Here is a 19,521-nt window from a genome sequence, read left to right on the forward strand (position 1 = left end):
GAGGAGAAAAGATAAAAGAGAAATGAAGAGAAAAGAGAAAAGAAGAGAAAAGAGAAAGAAGAGAAAAGAGGAATGAGAAAAGATGAGAAAAGGGTGAAAGAGAAATAAAGAGAGAAGAGAAAAGAAGAGAAAAGAGAACGTAGAATATAAGAGAAAGAGAAAAGAAGAGTAAAGAGAAAAGAAGAGAAAAGAGAAAATAGAATGTAAGAGAAAGAGAAAAGAAGAGAAAACAGAATAGAAGAGAAAAGAGGAAAGAGAAAAGGAGAGAAAAGAAGAAAAATAGAAAAGAGAAAAGAAGAGAAAAGAGAAAAGATAAAAGAAGAGAAATGAGAACTGAGAAAACAAGACAAAAGAGAAAAGAGAAATGACAATAGTGAAAAGAGAAAAGAAGAGGAAAGAGAATTGAGAATGAAGAGAAAAGAAGAGATAAGAGAAAAGCAGTGAAAAGAGAAAAGAGGGAAAAGAAGAGCAAAGAGAATAGAAGAGAAAAGAGAAGTGAAGAGAAATGAGAAATGTAGAGAAAAGAGAAAAGAAGAGGAAAGAGAAAAGAAGAGAAAACAGAAAAGATAAATGAAGAGAAATGAGAAAAGAGAAATGACAAATTGAAAAGAGAAAAGAAGAGGAAAGAGAATAGAGAAAACAAGAGAAAACAGAAAACAAGAGAAAAGGAAAAAGGTAAAAGAAGAGAATAGAGAATAGAAGAGAAGAGGAAAGAGAAAAGGAAAGATAAGAAAAAAGTAGAGAAAAGTGAAAAGAAAAAAGAAATGAAGCGAAAAGAGGAAAGAGAAAAGAAGAGAAAAGAGAAAAGAAGAAAAAAGATAAAACAGAAGAGGGAAACAGAAAGGAGGAGAAAAGATAAAAGAGAAATGAAGAGAAAAGAGAAAAGAAGAGAAAAGAGAAAGTAGAGAAAAGAGGAATGAGAAAAGATGAGAAAAGGGAAAAGAGAAATGAAGAGAGAAGAGAAAAGAAGAGAAAAGAGAACGTAGAATATAAGAGAAAGAGAAAAGATGAGAAAAGAGAAAAGAAGAGAAAAGAGAAAGTAGAATGTAAGAGAAAGAGAAAAGAAGAGAAAACAGAATAGAAGAGAAAAGAGGAAAGAGAAAATTAGAGAAAAGAAGAAAAATAGAAAAGAGAAAAGAAGTGAAAAGAGAAAAGATAAAAGAAGAGAAATGAGAAATGAGAAAACAAGACAAAAGAGAAAAGAGAAATGACAAAAGTGAAAAGAGAAAAGAAGAAGAAAGAGAATTGAGAATGAAGAGAAAAGAAGAGATAAGAGAAAAGCAGTGAAAAGAGAAAAGAAGAGAAAAGAAGTGCAAAGAGAATAGAAGAGAAAAGAGAAGTGAAGAGAAATGAGAAATGAAGAGAAAAGAGAAAAGAAGAGAAAAGAAGTAAAAACAGAAAAGATAAATGAAGAGAAATGAGAAAAGAGAAATGACAAATTGAAAAGAGGAAAGAAGAGGAAAGAGAAAAGAGAAAACAAGAGAAAAGGAAAAAGGTAAAAGAAGAGAATAGAGAATAGAAGAGAAGAGGAAAGAGAAAAGGATAGAGAAGAAAAAAGAAGAGAAAAGTGAAAAGAAAAAAAGAAATGAAGCGAAAAGAGGAAAGAGAAAAGAAGAGAAAAGAGAAAAGAAGAAAAAAGAGAAAACAGAAGAGGGAAAGAGAAAGGAGGAGAAAAGATAAAAGAGAAAAGAAGAGAAAAGAGAAAAGAAGAGAAAAGAGAAAGTAGAATATAAGAGAAAGAGAAAAGAAGAAAAAAGAGAAAGTAGAATGTAAGAGAAAGAGAAAAGAAGAGAAATGAGAAAACAAGACAAAAGAGAAAAGAGAAATGACAAAAGTGAAATGAGAAAAGAAGAGGAAAGAGAATTGAGAAAAGAAGAGATAAGAGAAAAGCAGTGAAAAGAGAAAAGAAGAGAAAAGAGAAAAGAAGAGAAAAGAGAAAAGAAGATAAAAGAGAAAAGAGAAGAGGGAAAGACAAAGGAGGAGAAAAGATAAAAGAGAAATGAAGAGAGAAGAGAAAAGAAGAGAAAAGAGAACGTAGAATATAAGAGAAAGAGAAAAGAAGAGAAAAGAGATAAGAAGAGAAAAGACAAAGTAGAATGTAAGAGAAAGAGAAAAGAAGAGAAAACAGAATAGAAGAGAAAAGAGGAAAGAGAAAAGGAGAGAAAAGAAGAAAAATAGAAAAGAGAAAAGAAGAGAAAAGAGAAAAGATAAAAGAAGAGAAATGAGAAATGAGAAAACAAGACAAAAGAGAAAAGAGAAATGACAAAAGTGAAAAGAGAAAAGAAGAGGAAAGAGAATTGAGAATGAAGAGAAAAGAAGAGATAAGAGAAAAGCAGTGAAAAGAGAAAAGAAGAGAAAAGAAGAGCAAAGAGAATAGAAGAGAAAAGAGAAGTGAAGAGAAATGAGAAATGAAGAGAAAAGAGAAAAGAAGAGAAAAGAGAAAAGAAGAGAAAACAGAAAAGATAAATGAAGAGAAATGAGAAAAGAGAAATGACAAATTGAAAAGAGGAAAGAAGAGGAAAGAGAAAAGAGAAAACAAGAGAAAAGAAAAAAGGTAAAAGAAGAGAATAGAGAATAGAAGAGAAGAGGAAAGAGAAAAGGATAGAAAAGAAAAAGAAGAGAAAAGTGAAAAGAAATAAGAAATGAAGCGAAAAGAGGAAAGAGAAAAGAAGAGAAAAGAGAAAAGAAGAAAAAAGAGAAAACAGAAGAGGGAAAGAGAAAGGAGGAGAAAAGATAAAAGAGAAATGAAGAGAAAAGAGAAAAGAAGAGAAAAGAGAAAGAAGAGAAAAGAGGAATGAGAAAAGATGAGAAAAGGGTGAAAGAGAAATAAAGAGAGAAGAGAAAAGAAGAGAAAAGAGAACGTAGAATATAAGAGAAAGAGAAAAGAAGAGTAAAGAGAAAAGAAGAGAAAAGAGAAAATAGAATGTAAGAGAAAGAGAAAAGAAGAGAAAACAGAATAGCAGAGAAAAGAGGAAAGAGAAAAGGAGAGAAAAGAAGAAAAATAGAAAAGAGAAAAGAAGAGAAAAGAGAAAAGATAAAAGAAGAGAAATGAGAACTGAGAAAACAAGACAAAAGAGAAAAGAGAAATGACAATAGTGAAAAGAGAAAAGAAGAGGAAAGAGAATTGAGAATGAAGAGAAAAGAAGAAATAAGAGAAAAGCAGTGAAAAGAGAAAAGAAGAGCAAAGAGAATAGAAGAGAAAAGAGAAGTGAAGAGAAATGAGAAATGAAGAGAAAAGAGAAAAGAAGAGAAAAGAGAAAGTAGAATATAAGAGAAAGAGAAAAGAAGAAAAAAGAGAAAGTAGAATGTAAGAGAAAGAGAAAAGAAGAGAAATGAGAAAACAAGACAAAAGAGAAAAGAGAAATGACAAAAGTGAAATGAGAAAAGAAGAGGAAAGAGAATTGAGAAAAGAAGAGATAAGAGAAAAGCAGTGAAAAGAGAAAAGAAGAGAAAAGAGAAAAGAAGAGATAAGAGAAAAGCAGTGCAAAGAGAAAAGAAGAGAAAAGAGAAATGAAGAGCAAAGAGAATAGAAGAGAAAAGAGAAGTGAAGAGAAATGAGAAATGAAGAGAAAAGAGAAAAGAAGAGAAAAGAGAAAAGAAGATAAAAGAGAAAAGAGAAGAGGGAAAGACAAAGGAGGAGAAAAGATAAAAGAGAAATGAAGAGAGAAGAGAAAAGAAGAGAAAAGAGAACGTAGAATATAAGAGAAAGAGAAAAGAAGAGAAAAGAGATAAGAAGAGAAAAGACAAAGTAGAATGTAAGAGAAAGAGAAAAGAAGAGAAAACAGAATAGAAGAGAAAAGAGGAAAGAGAAAAGGAGAGAAAAGAAGAAAAATAGAAAAGAGAAAAGAAGAGAAAAGAGAAAAGATAAAAGAAGAGAAATGAGAAATGAGAAAACAAGACAAAAGAGAAAAAGAGAAATGACAAAAGTGAAAAGAGAAAAGAAGAGGAAAGAGAATTGAGAATGAAGAGAAAAGAAGAGATAAGAGAAAAGCAGTGAAAAGAGAAAAGAAGAGAAAAGAAGAGCAAAGAGAATAGAAGAGAAAAGAGAAGTGAAGAGAAATGAGAAATGAAGAGAAAAGAGAAAAGAAGAGAAAAGAGAAAAGAAGAGAAAACAGAAAAGATAAATGAAGAGAAATGAGAAAAGAGAAATGACAAATTGAAAAGAGGAAAGAAGAGGAAAGAGAAAAGAGAAAACAAGAGAAAAGAAAAAAGGTAAAAGAAGAGAATAGAGAATAGAAGAGAAGAGGAAAGAGAAAAGGATAGAAAAGAAAAAGAAGAGAAAAGTGAAAAGAAATAAGAAATGAAGCGAAAAGAGGAAAGAGAAAAGAAGAGAAAAGAGAAAAGAAGAAAAAAGAGAAAACAGAAGAGGGAAAGAGAAAGGAGGAGAAAAGATAAAAGAGAAATGAAGAGAAAAGAGAAAAGAAGAGAAAAGAGAAAGAAGAGAAAAGAGGAATGAGAAAAGATGAGAAAAGGGTGAAAGAGAAATAAAGAGAGAAGAGAAAAGAAGAGAAAAGAGAACGTAGAATATAAGAGAAAGAGAAAAGAAGAGTAAAGAGAAAAGAAGAGAAAAGAGAAAATAGAATGTAAGAGAAAGAGAAAAGAAGAGAAAACAGAATAGCAGAGAAAAGAGGAAAGAGAAAAGGAGAGAAAAGAAGAAAAATAGAAAAGAGAAAAGAAGAGAAAAGAGAAAAGATAAAAGAAGAGAAATGAGAACTGAGAAAACAAGACAAAAGAGAAAAGAGAAATGACAATAGTGAAAAGAGAAAAGAAGAGGAAAGAGAATTGAGAATGAAGAGAAAAGAAGAAATAAGAGAAAAGCAGTGAAAAGAGAAAAGAAGAGCAAAGAGAATAGAAGAGAAAAGAGAAGTGAAGAGAAATGAGAAATGAAGAGAAAAGAGAAAAGAAGAGAAAAGAGAAAGTAGAATATAAGAGAAAGAGAAAAGAAGAAAAAAGAGAAAGTAGAATGTAAGAGAAAGAGAAAAGAAGAGAAATGAGAAAACAAGACAAAAGAGAAAAGAGAAATGACAAAAGTGAAATGAGAAAAGAAGAGGAAAGAGAATTGAGAAAAGAAGAGATAAGAGAAAAGCAGTGAAAAGAGAAAAGAAGAGAAAAGAGAAAAGAAGAGATAAGAGAAAAGCAGTGCAAAGAGAAAAGAAGAGAAAAGAGAAATGAAGAGCAAAGAGAATAGAAGAGAAAAGAGAAGTGAAGAGAAATGAGAAATGAAGAGAAAAGAGAAAAGAAGAGAAAAGAGAAAAGAAGATAAAAGAGAAAAGAGAAGAGGGAAAGACAAAGGAGGAGAAAAGATAAAAGAGAAATGAAGAGAGAAGAGAAAAGAAGAGAAAAGAGAACGTAGAATATAAGAGAAAGAGAAAAGAAGAGAAAAGAGATAAGAAGAGAAAAGACAAAGTAGAATGTAAGAGAAAGAGAAAAGAAGAGAAAACAGAATAGAAGAGAAAAGAGGAAAGAGAAAAGGAGAGAAAAGAAGAAAAATAGAAAAGAGAAAAGAAGAGAAAAGAGAAAAGATAAAAGAAGAGAAATGAGAAATGAGAAAACAAGACAAAAGAGAAAAGAGAAATGACAAAAGTGAAAAGAGAAAAGAAGAGGAAAGAGAATTGAGAATGAAGAGAAAAGAAGAGATAAGAGAAAAGCAGTGAAAAGAGAAAAGAAGAGAAAAGAAGAGCAAAGAGAATAGAAGAGAAAAGAGAAGTGAAGAGAAATGAGAAATGAAGAGAAAAGAGAAAAGAAGAGAAAAGAGAAAAGAAGAGAAAACAGAAAAGATAAATGAAGAGAAATGAGAAAAGAGAAATGACAAATTGAAAAGAGGAAAGAAGAGGAAAGAGAAAAGAGAAAACAAGAGAAAAGAAAAAAGGTAAAAGAAGAGAATAGAGAATAGAAGAGAAGAGGAAAGAGAAAAGGATAGAAAAGAAAAAGAAGAGAAAAGTGAAAAGAAATAAGAAATGAAGCGAAAAGAGGAAAGAGAAAAGAAGAGAAAAGAGAAAAGAAGAAAAAAGAGAAAACAGAAGAGGGAAAGAGAAAGGAGGAGAAAAGATAAAAGAGAAATGAAGAGAAAAGAGAAAAGAAGAGAACAGAGAAAGAAGAGAAAAGAGGAATGAGAAAAGATGAGAAAAGGGTGAAAGAGAAATAAAGAGAGAAGAGAAAAGAAGAGAAAAGAGAACGTAGAATATAAGAGAAAGAGAAAAGAAGAGTAAAGAGAAAAGAAGAGAAAAGAGAAAATAGAATGTAAGAGAAAGAGAAAAGAAGAGAAAACAGAATAGCAGAGAAAAGAGGAAAGAGAAAAGGAGAGAAAAGAAGAAAAATAGAAAAGAGAAAAGAAGAGAAAAGAGAAAAGATAAAAGAAGAGAAATGAGAACTGAGAAAACAAGACAAAAGAGAAAAGAGAAATGACAATAGTGAAAAGAGAAAAGAAGAGGAAAGAGAATTGAGAATGAAGAGAAAAGAAGAAATAAGAGAAAAGCAGTGAAAAGAGAAAAGAAGAGCAAAGAGAATAGAAGAGAAAAGAGAAGTGAAGAGAAATGAGAAATGAAGAGAAAGAGAAAAGAAGAGAAAAGAGAAAGTAGAATATAAGAGAAAGAGAAAAGAAGAAAAAAGAGAAAGTAGAATGTAAGAGAAAGAGAAAAGAAGAGAAATGAGAAAACAAGACAAAAGAGAAAAGAGAAATGACAAAAGTGAAATGAGAAAAGAAGAGGAAAGAGAATTGAGAAAAGAAGAGATAAGAGAAAAGCAGTGAAAAGAGAAAAGAAGAGAAAAGAGAAAAGAAGAGATAAGAGAAAAGCAGTGCAAAGAGAAAAGAAGAGAAAAGAGAAATGAAGAGCAAAGAGAATAGAAGAGAAAAGAGAAGTGAAGAGAAATGAGAAATGAAGAGAAAAGAGAAAAGAAGAGAAAAGAGAAAAGAAGATAAAAGAGAAAAGAGAAGAGGGAAAGACAAAGGAGGAGAAAAGATAAAAGAGAAATGAAGAGAGAAGAGAAAAGAAGAGAAAAGAGAACGTAGAATATAAGAGAAAGAGAAAAGAAGAGAAAAGAGATAAGAAGAGAAAAGACAAAGTAGAATGTAAGAGAAAGAGAAAAGAAGAGAAAACAGAATAGAAGAGAAAAGAGGAAAGAGAAAAGGAGAGAAAAGAAGAAAAATAGAAAAGAGAAAAGAAGAGAAAAGAGAAAAGATAAAAGAAGAGAAATGAGAAATGAGAAAACAAGACAAAAGAGAAAAGAGAAATGACAAAAGTGAAAAGAGAAAAGAAGAGGAAAGAGAATTGAGAATGAAGAGAAAAGAAGAGATAAGAGAAAAGCAGTGAAAAGAGAAAAGAAGAGAAAAGAAGAGCAAAGAGAATAGAAGAGAAAAGAGAAGTGAAGAGAAATGAGAAATGAAGAGAAAAGAGAAAAGAAGAGAAAAGAGAAAAGAAGAGAAAACAGAAAAGATAAATGAAGAGAAATGAGAAAAGAGAAATGACAAATTGAAAAGAGGAAAGAAGAGGAAAGAGAAAAGAGAAAACAAGAGAAAAGAAAAAAGGTAAAAGAAGAGAATAGAGAATAGAAGAGAAGAGGAAAGAGAAAAGGATAGAAAAGAAAAAGAAGAGAAAAGTGAAAAGAAATAAGAAATGAAGCGAAAAGAGGAAAGAGAAAAGAAGAGAAAAGAGAAAAGAAGAAAAAAGAGAAAACAGAAGAGGGAAAGAGAAAGGAGGAGAAAAGATAAAAGAGAAATGAAGAGAAAAGAGAAAAGAAGAGAAAAGAGAAAGAAGAGAAAAGAGGAATGAGAAAAGATGAGAAAAGGGTGAAAGAGAAATAAAGAGAGAAGAGAAAAGAAGAGAAAAGAGAACGTAGAATATAAGAGAAAGAGAAAAGAAGAGTAAAGAGAAAAGAAGAGAAAAGAGAAAATAGAATGTAAGAGAAAGAGAAAAGAAGAGAAAACAGAATAGCAGAGAAAAGAGGAAAGAGAAAAGGAGAGAAAAGAAGAAAAATAGAAAAGAGAAAAGAAGAGAAAAGAGAAAAGATAAAAGAAGAGAAATGAGAACTGAGAAAACAAGACAAAAGAGAAAAGAGAAATGACAATAGTGAAAAGAGAAAAGAAGAGGAAAGAGAATTGAGAATGAAGAGAAAAGAAGAAATAAGAGAAAAGCAGTGAAAAGAGAAAAGAAGAGCAAAGAGAATAGAAGAGAAAAGAGAAGTGAAGAGAAATGAGAAATGAAGAGAAAAGAGAAAAGAAGAGAAAAGAGAAAGTAGAATATAAGAGAAAGAGAAAAGAAGAAAAAAGAGAAAGTAGAATGTAAGAGAAAGAGAAAAGAAGAGAAATGAGAAAACAAGACAAAAGAGAAAAGAGAAATGACAAAAGTGAAATGAGAAAAGAAGAGGAAAGAGAATTGAGAAAAGAAGAGATAAGAGAAAAGCAGTGAAAAGAGAAAAGAAGAGAAAAGAGAAAAGAAGAGATAAGAGAAAAGCAGTGCAAAGAGAAAAGAAGAGAAAAGAGAAATGAAGAGCAAAGAGAATAGAAGAGAAAAGAGAAGTGAAGAGAAATGAGAAATGAAGAGAAAAGAGAAAAGAAGAGAAAAGAGAAAAGAAGATAAAAGAGAAAAGAGAAGAGGGAAAGACAAAGGAGGAGAAAAGATAAAAGAGAAATGAAGAGAGAAGAGAAAAGAAGAGAAAAGAGAACGTAGAATATAAGAGAAAGAGAAAAGAAGAGAAAAGAGATAAGAAGAGAAAAGACAAAGTAGAATGTAAGAGAAAGAGAAAAGAAGAGAAAACAGAATAGAAGAGAAAAGAGGAAAGAGAAAAGGAGAGAAAAGAAGAAAAATAGAAAAGAGAAAAGAAGAGAAAAGAGAAAAGATAAAAGAAGAGAAATGAGAAATGAGAAAACAAGACAAAAGAGAAAAGAGAAATGACAAAAGTGAAAAGAGAAAAGAAGAGGAAAGAGAATTGAGAATGAAGAGAAAAGAAGAGATAAGAGAAAAGCAGTGAAAAGAGAAAAGAAGAGAAAAGAAGAGCAAAGAGAATAGAAGAGAAAAGAGAAGTGAAGAGAAATGAGAAATGAAGAGAAAAGAGAAAAGAAGAGAAAAGAGAAAAGAAGAGAAAACAGAAAAGATAAATGAAGAGAAATGAGAAAAGAGAAATGACAAATTGAAAAGAGGAAAGAAGAGGAAAGAGAAAAGAGAAAACAAGAGAAAAGAAAAAAGGTAAAAGAAGAGAATAGAGAATAGAAGAGAAGAGGAAAGAGAAAAGGATAGAAAAGAAAAAGAAGAGAAAAGTGAAAAGAAATAAGAAATGAAGCGAAAAGAGGAAAGAGAAAAGAAGAGAAAAGAGAAAAGAAGAAAAAAGAGAAAACAGAAGAGGGAAAGAGAAAGGAGGAGAAAAGATAAAAGAGAAATGAAGAGAAAAGAGAAAAGAAGAGAAAAGAGAAAGAAGAGAAAAGAGGAATGAGAAAAGATGAGAAAAGGGTGAAAGAGAAATAAAGAGAGAAGAGAAAAGAAGAGAAAAGAGAACGTAGAATATAAGAGAAAGAGAAAAGAAGAGTAAAGAGAAAAGAAGAGAAAAGAGAAAATAGAATGTAAGAGAAAGAGAAAAGAAGAGAAAACAGAATAGCAGAGAAAAGAGGAAAGAGAAAAGGAGAGAAAAGAAGAAAAATAGAAAAGAGAAAAGAAGAGAAAAGAGAAAAGATAAAAGAAGAGAAATGAGAACTGAGAAAACAAGACAAAAGAGAAAAGAGAAATGACAATAGTGAAAAGAGAAAAGAAGAGGAAAGAGAATTGAGAATGAAGAGAAAAGAAGAAATAAGAGAAAAGCAGTGAAAAGAGAAAAGAAGAGCAAAGAGAATAGAAGAGAAAAGAGAAGTGAAGAGAAATGAGAAATGAAGAGAAAAGAGAAAAGAAGAGAAAAGAGAAAGTAGAATATAAGAGAAAGAGAAAAGAAGAAAAAAGAGAAAGTAGAATGTAAGAGAAAGAGAAAAGAAGAGAAATGAGAAAACAAGACAAAAGAGAAAAGAGAAATGACAAAAGTGAAATGAGAAAAGAAGAGGAAAGAGAATTGAGAAAAGAAGAGATAAGAGAAAAGCAGTGAAAAGAGAAAAGAAGAGAAAAGAGAAAAGAAGAGATAAGAGAAAAGCAGTGCAAAGAGAAAAGAAGAGAAAAGAGAAATGAAGAGCAAAGAGAATAGAAGAGAAAAGAGAAGTGAAGAGAAATGAGAAATGAAGAGAAAAGAGAAAAGAAGAGAAAAGAGAAAAGAAGATAAAAGAGAAAAGAGAAGAGGGAAAGACAAAGGAGGAGAAAAGATAAAAGAGAAATGAAGAGAGAAGAGAAAAGAAGAGAAAAGAGAACGTAGAATATAAGAGAAAGAGAAAAGAAGAGAAAAGAGATAAGAAGAGAAAAGACAAAGTAGAATGTAAGAGAAAGAGAAAAGAAGAGAAAACAGAATAGAAGAGAAAAGAGGAAAGAGAAAAGGAGAGAAAAGAAGAAAAATAGAAAAGAGAAAAGAAGAGAAAAGAGAAAAGATAAAAGAAGAGAAATGAGAAATGAGAAAACAAGACAAAAGAGAAAAGAGAAATGACAAAAGTGAAAAGAGAAAAGAAGAGGAAAGAGAATTGAGAATGAAGAGAAAAGAAGAGATAAGAGAAAAGCAGTGAAAAGAGAAAAGAAGAGAAAAGAAGAGCAAAGAGAATAGAAGAGAAAAGAGAAGTGAAGAGAAATGAGAAATGAAGAGAAAAGAGAAAAGAAGAGAAAAGAGAAAAGAAGAGAAAACAGAAAAGATAAATGAAGAGAAATGAGAAAAGAGAAATGACAAATTGAAAAGAGGAAAGAAGAGGAAAGAGAAAAGAGAAAACAAGAGAAAAGAAAAAAGGTAAAAGAAGAGAATAGAGAATAGAAGAGAAGAGGAAAGAGAAAAGGATAGAAAAGAAAAAGAAGAGAAAAGTGAAAAGAAATAAGAAATGAAGCGAAAAGAGGAAAGAGAAAAGAAGAGAAAAGAGAAAAGAAGAAAAAAGAGAAAACAGAAGAGGGAAAGAGAAAGGAGGAGAAAAGATAAAAGAGAAATGAAGAGAAAAGAGAAAAGAAGAGAAAAGAGAAAGAAGAGAAAAGAGGAATGAGAAAAGATGAGAAAAGGGTGAAAGAGAAATAAAGAGAGAAGAGAAAAGAAGAGAAAAGAGAACGTAGAATATAAGAGAAAGAGAAAAGAAGAGTAAAGAGAAAAGAAGAGAAAAGAGAAAATAGAATGTAAGAGAAAGAGAAAAGAAGAGAAAACAGAATAGCAGAGAAAAGAGGAAAGAGAAAAGGAGAGAAAAGAAGAAAAATAGAAAAGAGAAAAGAAGAGAAAAGAGAAAAGATAAAAGAAGAGAAATGAGAACTGAGAAAACAAGACAAAAGAGAAAAGAGAAATGACAATAGTGAAAAGAGAAAAGAAGAGGAAAGAGAATTGAGAATGAAGAGAAAAGAAGAAATAAGAGAAAAGCAGTGAAAAGAGAAAAGAAGAGCAAAGAGAATAGAAGAGAAAAGAGAAGTGAAGAGAAATGAGAAATGAAGAGAAAGAGAAAAGAAGAGAAAAGAGAAAGTAGAATATAAGAGAAAGAGAAAAGAAGAAAAAAGAGAAAGTAGAATGTAAGAGAAAGAGAAAAGAAGAGAAATGAGAAAACAAGACAAAAGAGAAAAGAGAAATGACAAAAGTGAAATGAGAAAAGAAGAGGAAAGAGAATTGAGAAAAGAAGAGATAAGAGAAAAGCAGTGAAAAGAGAAAAGAAGAGAAAAGAGAAAAGAAGAGATAAGAGAAAAGCAGTGCAAAGAGAAAAGAAGAGAAAAGAGAAATGAAGAGCAAAGAGAATAGAAGAGAAAAGAGAAGTGAAGAGAAATGAGAAATGAAGAGAAAAGAGAAAAGAAGAGAAAAGAGAAAAGAAGATAAAAGAGAAAAGAGAAGAGGGAAAGACAAAGGAGGAGAAAAGATAAAAGAGAAATGAAGAGAGAAGAGAAAAGAAGAGAAAAGAGAACGTAGAATATAAGAGAAAGAGAAAAGAAGAGAAAAGAGATAAGAAGAGAAAAGACAAAGTAGAATGTAAGAGAAAGAGAAAAGAAGAGAAAACAGAATAGAAGAGAAAAGAGGAAAGAGAAAAGGAGAGAAAAGAAGAAAAATAATAAAGAGAAAAGAAGAGAAAAGAGAAAAGATAAAAGAAGAGAAATGAGAAATGAGAAAACAAGACAAAAGAGAAAAGAGAAATGACAAAAGTGAAAAGAGAAAAGAAGAGGAAAGAGAATTGAGAATGAAGAGAAAAGAAGAGATAAGAGAAAAGCAGTGAAAAGAGAAAAGAAGAGAAAAGAAGAGCAAAGAGAATAGAAGAGAAAAGAGAAGTGAAGAGAAATGAGAAATGAAGAGAAAAGAGAAAAGAAGAGAAAAGAGAAAAGAAGAGAAAACAGAAAAGATAAATGAAGAGAAATGAGAAAAGAGAAATGACAAATTGAAAAGAGGAAAGAAGAGGAAAGAGAAAAGAGAAAACAAGAGAAAAGAAAAAAGGTAAAAGAAGAGAATAGAGAATAGAAGAGAAGAGGAAAGAGAAAAGGATAGAAAAGAAAAAGAAGAGAAAAGTGAAAAGAAATAAGAAATGAAGCGAAAAGAGGAAAGAGAAAAGAAGAGAAAAGAGAAAAGAAGAAAAAAGAGAAAACAGAAGAGGGAAAGAGAAAGGAGGAGAAAAGATAAAAGAGAAATGAAGAGAAAAGAGAAAAGAAGAGAAAAGAGAAAGAAGAGAAAAGAGGAACGAGAAAAGATGAGAAAAGGGTGAAAGAGAAATAAAGAGAGAAGAGAAAAGAAGAGAAAAGAGAACGTAGAATATAAGAGAAAGAGAAAAGAAGAGTAAAGAGAAAAGAAGAGAAAAGAGAAAATAGAATGTAAGAGAAAGAGAAAAGAAGAGAAAACAGAATAGCAGAGAAAAGAGGAAAGAGAAAAGGAGAGAAAAGAAGAAAAATAGAAAAGAGAAAAGAAGAGAAAAGAGAAAAGATAAAAGAAGAGAAATGAGAACTGAGAAAACAAGACAAAAGAGAAAAGAGAAATGACAATAGTGAAAAGAGAAAAGAAGAGGAAAGAGAATTGAGAATGAAGAGAAAAGAAGAAATAAGAGAAAAGCAGTGAAAAGAGAAAAGAAGAGCAAAGAGAATAGAAGAGAAAAGAGAAGTGAAGAGAAATGAGAAATGAAGAGAAAAGAGAAAAGAAGAGGAAAGAGAAAAGAAGAGAAAACAGAAAAGATAAATGAAGAGAAATGAGAAAAGAGAAATGACAAATTGAAAAGAGAAAAGAAGAGGAAAGAGAATAGAGAAAACAAGAGAAAACAGAAAACAAGAGAAAAGGAAAAAGGTAAAAGAAGAGAATAGAGAATAGAAGAGAAGAGGAAAGAGAAAAGGAAAGATAAGAAAAAAGTAGAGAAAAGTGAAAAGAAAAAAGAAATGAAGCGAAAAGAGGAAAGAGAAAAGAAGAGAAAAGAGAAAGTAGAATATAAGAGAAAGAGAAAAGAAGATAAAAGAGAAAAGAAGAGAAAAGAGAAAGTAGAATATAAGAGAAAGAAAAAAGAAGAGAAAAGAGAAAGTAGAATGTAAGAGAAAGAGAAAAGAAGAGAAATGAGAAAACAAGACAAAAGAGAAAAGAGAAATGACAAAAGTGAAAAGAGAAAAGAAGAGGAAAGAGAATTGAGAAAAGAAGAGATAAGAGAAAAGCAGTGAAAAGAGAAAAGAAGAGAAAAGAGAAAAGAAGAGATAAGAGAAAAGCAGTGCAAAGAGAAAAGAAGAGAAAAGAGAAATGAAGAGCAAAGAGAATAGAAGAGAAAAGATAAATGAGAAATGAGAAAAGAGAAATGACAAATTGAAAAGAGAAAAGAAGAGGAAAGAGAATAGAGAAAACAAGAGAAAACAGAAAACAAGAGAAAAGAAAAAAGGTAAAAGAAGAGAATAGAGAATAGAAGAGAAGAGGAAAGAGAAAAGGAAAGATAAGAAAAAAGTAGAGAAAAGTGAAAAGAAAAAAGAAATGAAGCGAAAAGAGGAAAGAGAAAAGAAGAGAAAAGAGAAAAGAAGAAAAAAGAGAAAAGAGAAGAGGGAAACAGAAAGGAGGAGAAAAGATAAAAGAGAAATGAAGAGAAAAGAGAAAAGAAGAGAAAAGAGAACGTAGAATATAAGAGAAAGAGAAAAGATGGGAAAAGAGAAAAGAAGAGAAAAGAGAAAGTAGAATGTAAGAGAAAGAGAAAAGAAGAGAAAACAGAATAGAAGAGAAAAGAGGAAAGAGAAAAGGAGAGAAAAGAAGAAAAATAGAAAAGAGAAAAGAAGAGAAAAGAGTAAAGATAAAAGAAAAGAAATGAGAAATGAGAAAACAAGACAAAAGAGAAAAGAGAAATGACAAAAGTGAAAAGAGAAAAGAAGAGGAAAGAGAATTGAGAATGAAGAGAAAAGAAGAGATAAGAGAAAAGCAGTGAAAAGAGAAAAGAGGGAAAAGAAGAGCAAAGAGAATAGAAGAGAAAAGAGAAGTGAAGAGAAATGAGAAATGTAGAAAAAAGAGAAAAGAAGAGGAAAGAGAAAAGAAGAGAAAACAGAAAAGATAAATGAAGAGAAATGAGAAAAGAGAAATGACAAATTGAAAAGAGAAAAGAAGAGGAAAGAGAATAGAGAAAACAAGAGAAAACAGAAAACAAGAGAAAAGGAAAAAGGTAAAAGAAGAGAATAGAGAATAGAAGAGAAGAGGAAAGAGAAAAGGAAAGATAAGAAAAAAGTAGAGAAAAGTGAAAAGAAAAAAGAAATGAAGCAAAAAGAGGAAAGAGAAAAGAAGAGAAAAGAGAAAAGAAGAAAAAAGAGAAAACAGAAGAGGGAAACAGAAAGGAGGATAAAAGATAAAAGAGAAATGAAGAGAAAAGAGAAAAGAAGAGAAAAGAGAAAGTAGAGAAAAGAGGAATGAGAAAAGATGAGAAAAGGGAAAAGAGAAATGAAGAGAGAAGAGAAAAGAAGAGAAAAGAGAAAGTAGAATATAAGAGAAAGAGAAAAGAAGAAAAAAGAGAAAGTAGAATGTAAGAGAAAGAGAAAAGAAGAGAAATGAGAAAACAAGACAAAAGAGAAAAGAGAAATGACAAAAGTGAAATGAGAAAAGAAGAGGAAAGAGAATTGAGAAAAGAAGAGATAAGAGAAAAGCAGTGAAAAGAGAAAAGAAGAGAAAAGAAGAGATAAGAGAAAAGCAGTGCAAAGAGAAAAGAAGAGAAAAGAGAAATGAAGAGCAAAGAGAATAGAAGAGAAAAGAGAAGTGAAGAGAAATGAGAAATGAAGAGAAAAGAGAAAAGAAGAGAAAAGAGAAAGGAAGAGAAAACACAAAAGATAAATGAAGAGAAATGAGAAAAGAGAAATGACAAATTGAAAAGAGGAAAGAAGTGGAAAGAGAAAAGAGAAAACAAGTGAAAAGAAAAAAGGTAAAAGAAGAGAATAGAAAATAGAAGAGAAGAGGAAAGAGAAAAGGATAGAGAAGAAAAAAGAAGAGAAAAGTGAAAAGAAAAAAAGAAATGAAGCGAAAAGAGGAAAGAGAAAAGAAGAGAAAAGAGAAAAGAAGAAAAAAGAGAAAACAGAAGAGGGAAAGAGAAAGGAGGAGAAAAGATAAAAGAGAAATGAAGAGAAAAGTGAAAAGAAGAGAAAAGAGAAAGTAGAGAAAAGAGGAATGAGAAAAGATCAGGAAAGGGAAAAGAGAAAAAAAGAGAGAAGAGAAAAGAAGAGAAAAGAGAAAAGTGAAGAGAAAAGAGATAACGAGAAATGAGACAAGAGAAAAAGATTACAAGAGAGGAAAGAAGAGAAAAGAGAAAAGAGAAAGGAGAAAGTAGAAAATAAGAGAAAGAGAAAAGAAGAGAAAAGAAGAGAAAAGAGAAAGTAGAATATAAGAGAAAGAGAAAAGAAGAGAAAAGAGAAAAGAAGAGAAAAGAGAAAGTAGAATATAAGAGAAAGAGAAAAGAAGAAAAAAGAGAAAGTAGAATGTAAGAGAAAGAGAAAAGAAGAGAAATGAGAAAACAAGACAAAAGAGAAAAGAGAAATGACAAAAGTGAAATGAGAAAAGAAGAGGAAAGAGAATTGAGAAAAGAAGAGATAAGAGAAAAGCAGTGAAAAGAGAAAAGAAGAGAAAAGAGAAATGAAGAGCAAAGAGAATAGAAGAGAAAAGAGAAGTGAAGAGAAATGAGAAATGAAGAGAAAAGAGAAAAGAGAAAAGAAGAGAAAACAGAAAAGATAAATGAAGAGAAATGAGCAAAGAGAAATGACAAATTGAAAAGAGAAAAGAAGAGGAAAGAGAATAGAGAAAAGAAGAGAAAACAGAAAACAAGAGAAAAGAAAAAAGGTAAAAGAAGAGAATAGAGAATAGAAGAGAAGAGGAAAGAGAAAAGGAAAGATAAGAAAAAAGTAGAGAAAAGTGAAAAGAAAAAAGAAATGAAGCGAAAAGAGGAAAGAGAAAAGAAGAGAAAAGAGAAAAGAAGAAAAAAGAGAAAAGAGAAGAGGGAAAAAGAAAGGAGGAGAAAAGATAAAAGAGAAATGAAGAGAAAAGAGAAAAGAAGAGAAAAGAGAAAGTAGAATGTAAGAGAAAGAGAAAAGAAGAGAAAACAGAATAGAAGAGAAAAGAGGAAAGAGAAAAGGAGAGAAAAGAAGAAAAATAGAAAAGAGAAAAGAAGAGAAAAGAGTAAAGATAAAAGAAAAGAAATGAGAAATGAGAAAACAAGACAAAAGAGAAAAGAGAAATGACAAAAGTGAAAAGAGAAAAGAAGAGGAAAGAGAATTGAGAATGAAGAGAAAAGAAGAGATAAGAGAAAAGCAGTGAAAAGAGAAAAGAGGGAAAAGAAGAGCAAAGAGAATAGAAGAGAAAAGAGAAGTGAAGAGAAATGAGAAATGTAGAGAAAAGAGAAAAGAAGAGGAAAGAGAAAAGAAGAGAAAACAGAAAAGATAAATGAAGAGAAATGAGAAAAGAGAAATGACAAATTGAAAAGAGAAAAGAAGAGGAAAGAGAATAGAGAAAACAAGAGAAAACAGAAAACAAGAGAAAAGGAAAAAGGTAAAAGAAGAGAATAGAGAATAGAAGAGAAGAGGAAAGAGAAAAGGAAAGATAAGAAAAAAGTAGAGAAAAGTGAAAAGAAAAAAGAAATGAAGCGAAAAGAGGAAAGAGAAAAGAAGAGAAAAGAGAAAAGAAGAAAAAAGAGAAAACAGAAGAGGGAAAGAGAAAGGAGGAGAAAAGATAAAAGAGAAATGAAGAGAAAAGAGAAAAGAAGAGAAAAGAGAAAGAAGAGAAAAGAGGAATGAGAAAAGATGAGAAAAGGGTGAAAGAGAAATAAAGAGAGAAGAGAAAAGAAGAGAAAAGAGAACGTAGAATATAAGAGAAAGAGAAAAGAAGAGTAAAGAGAAAAGAAGAGAAAAGAGAAAATAGAATGTAAGAGAAAGAGAAAAGAAGAGAAAACAGAATAGCAGAGAAAAGAGGAAAGAGAAAAGGAGAGAAAAGAAGAAAAATAGAAAAGAGAAAAGAAGAGAAAAGAGAAAAGATAAAAGAAGAGAAATGAGAACTGAGAAAACAAGACAAAAGAGAAAAGAGAAATGACAATAGTGAAAAGAGAAAAGAAGAGGAAAGAGAATTGAGAATGAAGAGAAAAGAAGAAATAAGAGAAAAGCAGTGAAAAGAGAAAAGAAGAGCAAAGAGAATAGAAGAGAAAAGAGAAGTGAAGAGAAATGAGAAATGAAGAGAAAAGAGAAAAGAAGAGAAAAGAGAAAGTAGAATATAAGAGAAAGAGAAAAGAAGAAAAAAGAGAAAGTAGAATGTAAGAGAAAGAGAAAAGAAGAGAAATGAGAAAACAAGACAAAAGAGAAAAGAGAAATGACAAAAGTGAAATGAGAAAAGAAGAGGAAAGAGAATTGAGAAAAGAAGAGATAAGAGAAAAGCAGTGAAAAGAGAAAAGAAGAGAAAAGAGAAAAGAAGAGATAAGAGAAAAGCAGTGCAAAGAGAAAAGAAGAGAAAAGAGAAATGAAGAGCAAAGAGAATAGAAGAGAAAAGAGAAGTGAAGAGAAATGAGAAATGAAGAGAAAAGAGAAAAGAAGAGAAAAGAGAAAAGAAGATAAAAGAGAAAAGAGAAGAGGGAAAGACAAAGGAGGAGAAAAGATAAAAGAGAAATGAAGAGAGAAGAGAAAAGAAGAGAAAAGAGAACGTAGAATATAAGAGAAAGAGAAAAGAAGAGAAAAGAGATAAGAAGAGAAAAGACAAAGTAGAATGTAAGAGAAAGAGAAAAGAAGAGAAAACAGAATAGAAGAGAAAAGAGGAAAGAGAAAAGGAGAGAAAAGAAGAAAAATAGAAAAGAGAAAAGAAGAGAAAAGAGAAAAGATAAAAGAAGAGAAATGAGAAATGAGAAAACAAGACAAAAGAGAAAAGAGAAATGACAAAAGTGAAAAGAGAAAAGAAGAGGAAAGAGAATTGAGAATGAAGAGAAAAGAAGAGATAAGAGAAAAGCAGTGAAAAGAGAAAAGAAGAGAAAAGAAGAGCAAAGAGAATAGAAGAGAAAAGAGAAGTGAAGAGAAATGAGAAATGAAGAGAAAAGAGAAAAGAAGAGAAAAGAGAAAAGAAGAGAAAACAGAAAAGATAAATGAAGAGAAATGAGAAAAGAGAAATGACAAATTGAAAAGAGGAAAGAAGAGGAAAGAGAAAAGAGAAAACAAGAGAAAAGAAAAAAGGTAAAAGAAGAGAATAGAGAATAGAAGAGAAGAGGAAAGAGAAAAGGATAGAAAAGAAAAAGAAGAGAAAAGTGAAAAGAAATAAGAAATGAAGCGAAAAGAGGAAAGAGAAAAGAAGAGAAAAGAGAAAAGAAGAAAAAAGAGAAAACAGAAGAGGGAAAGAGAAAGGAGGAGAAAAGATAAAAGAGAAATGAAGAGAAAAGAGAAAAGAAGAGAAAAGAGAAAGAAGAGAAAAGAGGAATGAGAAAAGATGAGAAAAGGGTGAAAGAGAAATAAAGAGAGAAGAGAAAAGAAGAGAAAAGAGAACGTAGAATATAAGAGAAAGAGAAAAGAAGAGTAAAGAGAAAAGAAGAGAAAAGAGAAAATAGAATGTAAGAGAAAGAGAAAAGAAGAGAAAACAGAATAGCAGAGAAAAGAGGAAAGAGAAAAGGAGAGAAAAGAAGAAAAATAGAAAAGAGAAAAGAAGAGAAAAGAGAAAAGATAAAAGAAGAGAAATGAGAACTGAGAAAACAAGACAAAAGAGAAAAGAGAAATGACAATAGTGAAAAGAGAAAAGAAGAGGAAAGAGAATTGAGAATGAAGAGAAAAGAAGAAATAAGAGAAAAGCAGTGAAAAGAGAAAAGAAGAGCAAAGAGAATAGAAGAGAAAAGAGAAGTGAAGAGAAATGAGAAATGAAGAGAAAAGAGAAAAGAAGAGAAAAGAGAAAGTAGAATATAAGAGAAAGAGAAAAGAAGAAAAAAGAGAAAGTAGAATGTAAGAGAAAGAGAAAAGAAGAGAAATGAGAAAACAAGACAAAAGAGAAAAGAGAAATGACAAAAGTGAAATGAGAAAAGAAGAG

This window comes from Chiloscyllium punctatum, chromosome 44 (assembly GCF_047496795.1).
Source record: "Chiloscyllium punctatum isolate Juve2018m chromosome 44, sChiPun1.3, whole genome shotgun sequence".
Classification (NCBI taxonomy): Eukaryota; Metazoa; Chordata; class Chondrichthyes; order Orectolobiformes; family Hemiscylliidae; genus Chiloscyllium; species Chiloscyllium punctatum.